Here is a 9,424-nt window from a genome sequence, read left to right as displayed (position 1 = left end):
CAGCTGCTTTACTCTACTTCCCTCCCCCTTCCTCTTCCTGCTGAGGTCTCCTTATCTCTCTTCTACTACAGGATAGTTGAAGAGGAGAGCCTTTGGGCAGGCCTGACAGAGAAGAAACTTTCTGGGAAAACTCAGGGAAGCCGGAGCCAGTGTGCTCATTCATAACTGCCTGACTCACTGAATACATACAAAAAATGCACAAATGCACTTAAAGTGCCTCACAAACAGAAAGTCTATGTACCCAAATCAAATTCATATCTCATGAAAACCTCATACCTGCATTCCATGTTTAATAATACCTATAATTTGTTCTAAAACTGTACAAAAGTTTTCATCACCACAGTTGAATCAATTAAGATGCAATTGCAAGCAATCCATCAATACAGTGATTTAATCCCACTCCAAAACATTCATTTTAAAACTAATTAGCAAATATTATGCACCAGCGTGGATTTTATTGAAAACATACAGCATCAGTTGACTTTCTTTCTAAAACTGCAATTTCTGCACTATAGTAATATTGAAAGAATCACAAATATTTAATACCAGACTGAATGCAGGGACTAAGGTACGTTATTCTGGGGGTTGTTTAGAGTAATTTTAAAGATAGAAAAAAAGATTTACTTCTATAAATGTTAATCATCTGACTAGCCCTCCTGTCAGCCTGGAAATGCATCACACTAAGGGGCACATTTACAAAGGCACGAACGCTCCGAGCGTATTTTCGGCGAATTTTTCGTGCGTCCGCACGATTTTGTCAAAATTCAAAAGGTTTTACCGCTGTTTACAATTGTACGGTACGAAAATTTCGTGACTTTTGGATCGCCAATTCGATATTATCGTGACTAATACGATTTTTTCGGAAGCATTTTCGTGATATTTGCAATCTTCAGAAATTTTTGTTTCCAATTTGATAAATCTGCCCCTGTTTTGCCACAAGCTCTTGTAAATGATTAGCACAAAGCACCAACGTATTTTGGAGCAATGTGCAAAAAAATGGGGGGCCCTGCTCAATAGAGCTTACAATCTAAAGCTCACTCTTTGCAATGTTGTCTTGTATGGCACAATGCCCTGTACAAAAAGAGCCTATCTATTATGCAGTGTAAAACAAAATTAGGCAAAATTAATGGCAATATTAATGGCAAATTTATCAGGTCGTGTTTTATTTTACACCTTCTAAACACCATATTTGTTATTTTAAGTAAGGTCTGGCCAAAGTCGCTCTAAGAAACAACACATTGGTTTTTATGTGGGAAAGCCTGCTGATGTGTGCCGAATTTTGTTGTTTTTTACACTGTATAATAAATCTGGCCTTAAGTGTAATAAACAAGGGCTATAAATGATAGAACAATGTGCTATCCAAGTGGTTGCAATTGGTTGACCTGTTGTAGTTCTGTATCTGTCATGTAGCTTTCGAGCTGACATAATCCCTTTGCACCATATTCTTAAGGAAAGGCTAAGTAACTGGTGGGTGCCAAAATGTTAGGCACCCCCCAGTGACTTTAATTGCATACCTTTTACCCCGGATTGGTGCTGAGAGAAGAAAACAGCACAATCCTGAGGTAGCTACGAGCAAGTATCTCCTCTTGTGCTCTTCTTCTTCTAACATGAGCACCAGCCGGGGTAAAAGATAAGCAATTAAAATCACTGGGGGGTGCCTAACATTTGGCACCCCCCCCCCCCCCCCAGTGATTTTTACCTTTCCTTCTCCTTTAAGAGGAAAATAAAGTTGCCATGTTAGCATGTACTGTATGTGTGTGTGCAATCAAGAACTCCACTCCCACGATTTTCAGTGTGAACAGTTAGCAGAGGGAAGTGGTGGGGGTGGTACTGGGATATAGTTAAAACTTTGGCACTCTAACATATTCTGTGTGCAGCTGTTTTGTTTTAACCATATCTTAAAAGTAGAATATTAGAACATTACAAATGCTGAACTGTAGCACAGGCTGCTAAGAAAAAAACTCTAGTTGTCATAAGATAATAGTGTGAACAAGAGATTCTTTGTACTAGCCCTCTTATAACAAGAATCTACTGAGACTTTAATGAAATACAATCAGATGTTAAGGGAAAACAAACCTAAAATAACAGATGTTGCAGATTTAGATTTGCTTCAAACATAATTAGCCAACAGATATTACATTTCTTGTGTTCTTCCCCTAAATAAAAACATCCCAGTACTAAGAGTTTGCAGCTCCCTGTGGACTGCACAGTTCTTTGGCATTAAGTACATTGCTAGGGTGTTACCATAATTCTTCTCAGACCTCTCATTTTTCACTGCTCTTGAGAAACAATTCATTAATTCCATATAAATATGACCATGTACTGTTAGCTCAATTAACCTCTCCAGATGTCAGTCTCCACCCAACCTTTCCACTTTTTAAAACCTCCCTTTTGCAATTGATCTTTTTATGAAGTTGAAAGCTTCCCAATGCCACGAGCTCTTATTCTGTCACATGATGTTACATCACACTTGGAAAGCTGGTGTGACACTAATTCTTACAATGCAATCATATTTTCTGGTGAAGATCAAGCAAATAAATGAAGACAAACTAGTTACAGTAGAGAAAAAGTGAGCGCATTTTATTGTACAACAGAAAAAAAGGCAAATAAATACTTTCATTAAAAATAAAAAAAAAAATCATCAAATCTCAGAAATGGCGGAAATTCCCCTTAATGTGATTTTAAAAGCAAAAAATCCACTCCACTTTTTGACATGTAAAATACACAATTTCTTTTCTTACACAGACATACTTGATTACAGATTGGCAAACATTTCCAGAAAAAAGTCCTCTGTGCAGTCAATGTATATATGTATATATATATATATATATATATATATATATATATATATATATATATATATATATATATACACAAGGAATCCCAGCACTCTCGGCTGCAAGAGAGCAACACAAGTAATATGGTGCAATATATATTACTCTATTACACACACAGCCTGACCAGGAAAAAGAAACAAAGGTGTAGGATATATGTCCCACTCCCCTGTATTTATAAGGACAAAAGTTCCATATCTCACAGAAAAAAGACACAGCAGGACAAACTCCAACCAATAGTCAGGGTGGGTACTTACCGACTCCTCAACTTGATAAGCAGCATATAAACTTCCCAAGGTTCCAGGCCTCTCACTGTAATAAACAAAAGTGGGGGAGTGCCCAAATAGTGTAAAAAACTTTTATTAATAATTAAATAGAAAATAAATTGCACTTACAGACTTTCCATATTCAGCAAAAATCACTCAAGTTCCATGGTCTAGGATACTATGGGGCTGATTTACTTACCCACGAACGGGTCGAAATGAGTCCGATTGCGTTTTTTTCGTAATGATCGGTATTTTGCGATTTTTTTCGTATTCTTTACGAATTTTTCGTTACCAATACGATTTTTGCGTAAAAACGTGAGTTTTTCGTAGCCATTACGAAAGTTGCGTAAAATCTGGCGATTTTTCGTAGCGTTAAAACTTGCGCAAAAAGTTGCGCTTTTTTCGTAGCGTTAAAACTTACGCGAAACTTTGCATCTTTTAAGTTTTAACGCTACGAAAAATGCGCAACTTTTCGCGTAAGTTTTAACGCTACGAAAAATGCGCAACTTTTTACGCAACTTTCGTAATGGATACGAAAAACTCGCGTTTTTACGCAAAAATCGTATTGGTAACGAAAAATTCGTACAGAATCCGAAAAAATCGCAAAACATACGAAAAAGTCGCAAAATGTTCGTTTTCAAGTCGGAACTTTTCCAATTCGGGTTGGATTCGTGGGTTAGTAAATCAGCCCCTAAGGGTACAGATGGATACAAGTGTTGGCGTTCTCCTCTGTCACGAGTCCTTTCCTTGGTTCCTGGTGATGACCTCACGCCTCTAAGTCACTAAGGCATTATGTCATCACCAGGAACCAAGGAAGGCCCTCTTGATAAATTGTATCCATCTGTACCTTCAGTATCCCAGACCATGGAACCTGAGTGATTTTTGCTGAGTCCCTATGTGAATATGGAAAGAATATAAGAGCAATTTATTTTTTATTGAATTAAGTACATTGTTTTTACACTATTTGGGCACTCCCCCACTTCCTTTTACTGTAAGTGAGGCACAAGCAATCACAGTACTGTAACCTGCTATTTACCCCACACTTCTCTATAGAAAATGCACCCTTGGGAGTCTGTGTTAACGACAAACACATATAAAATTGTTCAAGTTGTATTTTATCCATGTTTGTCATTTATAGTTCGCTCCCATTGGCACAGTGCCCGCAAAGAAGCCTGGAGTTAGTTAACCCCTGTGTTCCCATGTGTTGGAATGCCATCTCACAGCAGTGCCCTGCCCATTTGGAAGAGCCCTAAGTCTATAATGTAGACATTTTGGGGCCCATTCATGAAACCACAAAATTTTTTTTTGAGAAAAATTTGTATTTTTTCTAATTTATAGAACTTTTCGTTATGTCCACAATATTTTTCGTTAAAATTCCACTACTTTTTTTTTTTAAAGGTGAAGTTTTATTGATTTTTACATGAACCAAACAAATGAATTTGTTGCTATACATTTGATTACAATGAGTCAATGGCAATGCGGCATCAACACTAGTACAGTGTGTATTAAGGTGGTTTAATGTTGAAGACAGATGCGCATGTCTGGAGGGTGTGTTGGTAAACTGGCAATGGCCTCTGTTAACATCACAGAACCCCGGGATCCGCGTTGCACCAGCCGCTCCATACTTTCTCGAATTTTTCCACTGCTCCTCTTATTTCGTATGTGAGCTTGATAAGCAGGAGGGCGTTGTCTATTAGTTGTCTCCAGAAGTTCAATGTAGGTAGGTTGTTCCCCATCCAATGCATAATCACTGTCTTTTTGGCATAAAACATAAGAGTGCCAAGTCTGATTCTGGCTGCGTTAGTAAACAGGATATCATCAATGACCCCTAGTAGACAGACCACAGGGTTCACTATTTGGGGGGTACCTAGTTCCTGAGCCAGGGTATCCATTACCTCCCTCCAAAATCTATTTATAGGGGGCATGACCAAATCATGTGTATGAAGTTGTTATATAATAACATATATAATGAAGAGTTTATATAAACTTGATGGAGAAATTTATATTGTATGAGCCTGTCCTTTATTGAGATCAAGTATTCATAGGCTGTATCTATGGCTTCCTCCCATACCTTGTAGGTCGGGATTAGCTTACACCCAGAGTTGGTGAGCATGAGTAAAGGGTGCTGGCCGACTTTCCATTATATTTTTGTATAAATTGGATAGAAGCTTTTTGGGTGTGGGGGAGTATAGAGTGTCCTCGAGGGAGGTAGTCACCTTTATGGGGGAGAGGGAGTGGAATTGGGCTTGGAATGTATGACGTAAATGAAGGTATCTGTATAGCTGGATTTGTTGATTAGGTCTCCCCTCTTGTAGAGTCTGGAGGGTTGGAAACTGGTCCTCTGGAGGTCAACAAGTTTTTTGAGACCTATGCGCGCCCAGTATGTGATATCAGGTAGGTCGTAGAAATGTGGAAGAAGTGAGTTTTTCTAGAGGGAAAGGTGTGGCGAGGGGAATGGTAGTGGATGGCCCAGCAGTTTTAGTGCAGCAGCCCATGCTTGATGTGGGGTTTTTAGGGTGTCAGGGAGAATGGCCATGTCAGATACATGCCTAAGGGTATGAGCCCAGGAGATGCGAGGTGTCTTGTTTGCCCATATAAATGGATTAATCATTTTATTTAGCTTGAATAGAGAGCGGGGAATTGTGAAGGGGGAATTGCGGAGGATGTAGAGAAATTTTGGTAGGTATATCATTTTAATGATATTCACTTGGCCCCACAGTGAGAGTGGTAGTTTCTCACAGTTTTTGAGTGCCAGAGAGAGGGAGTTCATGAGAGGATCTAGATTGAGCTGGGGGTCTGCATGTATCTGTACCCTCAGGTATTTAAATCATGTGACCTCCTTTAGGGGTGTATTTGGGGCGACCTGTGTTTCTGGGGGGGGGGTCGATGTGATAAAGTTGGGACTTTTCCCAGTTGATATTTAGTCCCGAATACTTGCCAAAGTTCTGAATGACCTCTAGTAGAGTGGACAACGAGTTTGCTGGGTCAGCTAGGTATATCAAGATGTCGTCCGCGAAGAGCAACACTTTTCCCGTGATATTGGCATATCTGAGTCCTTTGATATCGGGGTTATTACGTATTGTAATAGCCAAGGGCTCAATAGCCAGGGCAAAGAGAATTGGGGAGAGGGGACACCCTTGTCTGGTTCCTCTGTGTACAGGAAAGGGTGGAGAGATGGTGTTGTTTACCCTGACCCTAGCTATAGGGTTTTTGTAAAGCAGCTTTAGCCATTGAATGAAGCGAGCCCCTAAGCCAAATCTCCGCAGGAGCTCCCACAGGTAATCCCACTCCACCGAGCCAAAGGCCTTTTCTGAGTCGAGAGAGGCCACTGCTCTGGATCCACTGTTGCTATGTGTAATTTGGAGGTTGGTAAATAATCGACGGAGGTTGAAATCTGTCGCCCTGCCTGGCATAAAACCTAATTGATCTGGGTGGATTAAGTCTTGTACAGTCCGGGTGAGCCTAGTGGCTAGCACCGTTGCTAGTATTTTGGCATCTGTGTTGATTAGTGATATCGGGCGGTATGAGCTGCAAAGGGTGGGATCTAGGCCAGTTTTGGGGATTACAACTATGAGTGCTTCAGCGAATGATGGTGGCAGGGAGTGGGAGTCCCAGGCGGCCTGGAACGTGTTTAGTAGGTGGGGTGTCACCAGGTCATTTATGGTTTTGTACCAGTCTGGGGGAAGTCCATCTAGCCAAGGTGTTTTGTTAGAGGGAAGGATTGTATCGCCCCTGTGATCTCTTCGGTGTGATAGGTGCATTTAACCAGGCTCTCTCAGAGGGACTTAGTTTAGGTATGTGTATAGAGTCTAAGAAGTGGCATAGTTGTGGGGATATGTAGGCGACGATGGAGCTATACAGGTTTTGATAGTAGGAGGCAAACGTCTCTGCTATCAAGTGAGGGTCGTGGACTATCTGACCACTTTCAATTTGGATGCGTGGTACAGCTGTGGAGGCCTGTTGCTTAGCTAGTATTGCTAGTATTTTGCCGTTTTTGTCCCCTTTGTCTAATATATAACAGGGCTTTTTTGGCTAATGTGGTGGATTCTCTAGCAAGGGCTGCCTCTGCTCTCCTCCCTTCTTCGTACGTGTCTGTTGATGGGTTGTTGAAGTGATTGTGTTGGGTCTCTGTGAGGCGTTCCTCTGCTTTGGTAATTAGTTGTTTGGCCTCTTTCTTAACCTGGGAGATTGATGTAGTGAGGAGGCCCCTTGTGACTGCTTTTAGAGCATCCCAGACTATACCTTTAGGTGCGGATCCTGTGTTGTGTTCCCAGTATTCTACATATGCTTTCCTGTTGGAGTCCGCTATGTCGGGGTGTTTAAGCCAAAGAGGGCTTAGGCGCCAGAGTCTGTCTGTAGGGGTAAGCAGCCATTGGAGCCACAGAAGGAGAGGGGAGTGGTCTGATAGATGCTGGGGTATATAGGAAATTTGTTCTACTAGTGGGAGTATGTCTGAGGTGGCTAGGGCAACATCATTTCTAGAGAAGGTTTTTGTTTTGTGTGGTAGGGAATGGCATGAGTATATCTTGTCTATAGGATGTTTCCAGCACCAGATGTCGGACAGGCCTAGGGAGTTTGCCCAGTGTGTGAGGTTGGTGGGCCCTTCAGTGGTGGAGTGTAGTCTATCCTTGGCCAAGTCCATGACCTGGTTCATGTCACCCATGATACACAGAGGGGCAGGAGGCAGATCGGCCAGTTTTTCCCTATATGTTGCAGTAGAGTGGCAGTAAAGGGGGGTGGCATATACACATTGGCTACCATGAGCGGTTTGTTGGCCAGTAGGCAAGCTATTAATATGTATCTGCCATAGTGGTCAGATATTATTTGAGTTATTTGAGATATTATTTGAGTTAGTTCGAAGGGGAGGTTTTTCTGGACTGAGACCCCTCTGCAGTGGGTGGAGAATGAGGTGTGGTAGGTCCAGCCAAAGTTTTTTGTCCCACCAGATGTGTCTCCTGGAGGAGTAGGATAGATGGGGAGTACCTCTTAAGGTATATCCACATGAGGCTGCTTTTGTATTTGGAGTTTAAGCCCTGAATATTCCAGGACATAATACTATAGGTAGCCATGGGTTTTGTACGGTGCCAGGGATGGTTGGCCTCAGCCGCGTCCTGCCCCAAGTAACGCACTAGACATAGTATAGCATGTATAGCAATAACAAAAAATGTAATAATACATAAAAACAACTTCCCCATAACTCCCATTCCCACCCCCCAAACCTGGGTGGGTCTTGTACCCATAACTGAAACACTAAACGGTTTGTGGTGGCGTACCACTTAGTATTGTTTGTGAGATATCAGTGTGGTGATATTACGTTTTAATGTCTTGGCTGTACAACCCAGCATGTAGACGCCGTCCCCGAACTTTTGGCGGGTAGGTGTGCGGGTGGGACAGCCTTTCCCTTTAGTGGGCGATGGCTGCTGGTTTATATCCATTGTGCTGGTTGGCAGATGGCAATCCAGGGTCCTCGCGGTTCGAGAGGAGGTTGGCTGTAGGCTGCTTCGTCCATGGCTTGGGGTTTGCTGGTTGTAACTCAAAAGCACTTTGTATAGTAGGGTTACTGGTGCCTTGGGCTCCTTGGAGGGTGGCGGTTGCTTGGCCCTTTTTGTTCCAGCTACTTGTCTACTTTTGCTGGGTCAGTTAAGAATTGTGTAGTGTTGTTGTCCTGAATTCTTAGGCGAGCAGGGTAGAGCATACTGTATTGTTTGCTTCTCTCAGCCGACATTTAACTCCTTGGAAGCTGACTTTTTGCTTTTGCAGGGTAGGAGAGAAGTCAGGGTAGAGAGAGACCTATGCGTCATTGTGCTGTATCGGGCCTTTTTCGCAGGCTTTTTGGAGGATGGTGTTTCTGTCCCGATAGTTGAGATTCCTTAGGAGAAATGGGCGGGTGGGGGCCCCCAGGGGGGAGGCCTTGCAGGGACTCGTTCTGCGATAAACACTGGCGAGAAGTTTTCAGCCACCAGTGTGTCTCTGATCCAGGTTTCAATAAACTGTATTGGCTGGTTCCCCTCTGCCTGTTCTGGGAGACCTACTATCCTTACATTATTGCACCTGTGTCTGTTCTCAAGCTCCTCATTTTTTTCTAGTGCATATTTCAATTGTGTTTGCACTGACCGTTGGTCTTCCAGCGTGGTTCTTTCGCGCATAGCCTGAATGTCTTGGCGTATAAGCGATATGTCCATTTCTAGGCCTTCAAATTGGCCGGTAGTGGTGGTGCGGTTTTCCAGTACCGCTCCCATAATCTCAGTGAGCGAGGGTTCAGGCTGCACGTCTGTGCTTGGCTGTTGTTGCGGTGAGTGGGGAGGGGAGGCCTGGTCTGCGGAT

The sequence above is a fragment of the Xenopus tropicalis genome, chromosome 9, assembly GCF_000004195.4.
Source record: "Xenopus tropicalis strain Nigerian chromosome 9, UCB_Xtro_10.0, whole genome shotgun sequence".
NCBI classification, from domain to species: domain Eukaryota; kingdom Metazoa; phylum Chordata; class Amphibia; order Anura; family Pipidae; genus Xenopus; species Xenopus tropicalis.
The sequence above is the reverse complement of the archived record's forward strand: the minus strand, read 5'-3'. Positions refer to the sequence as shown.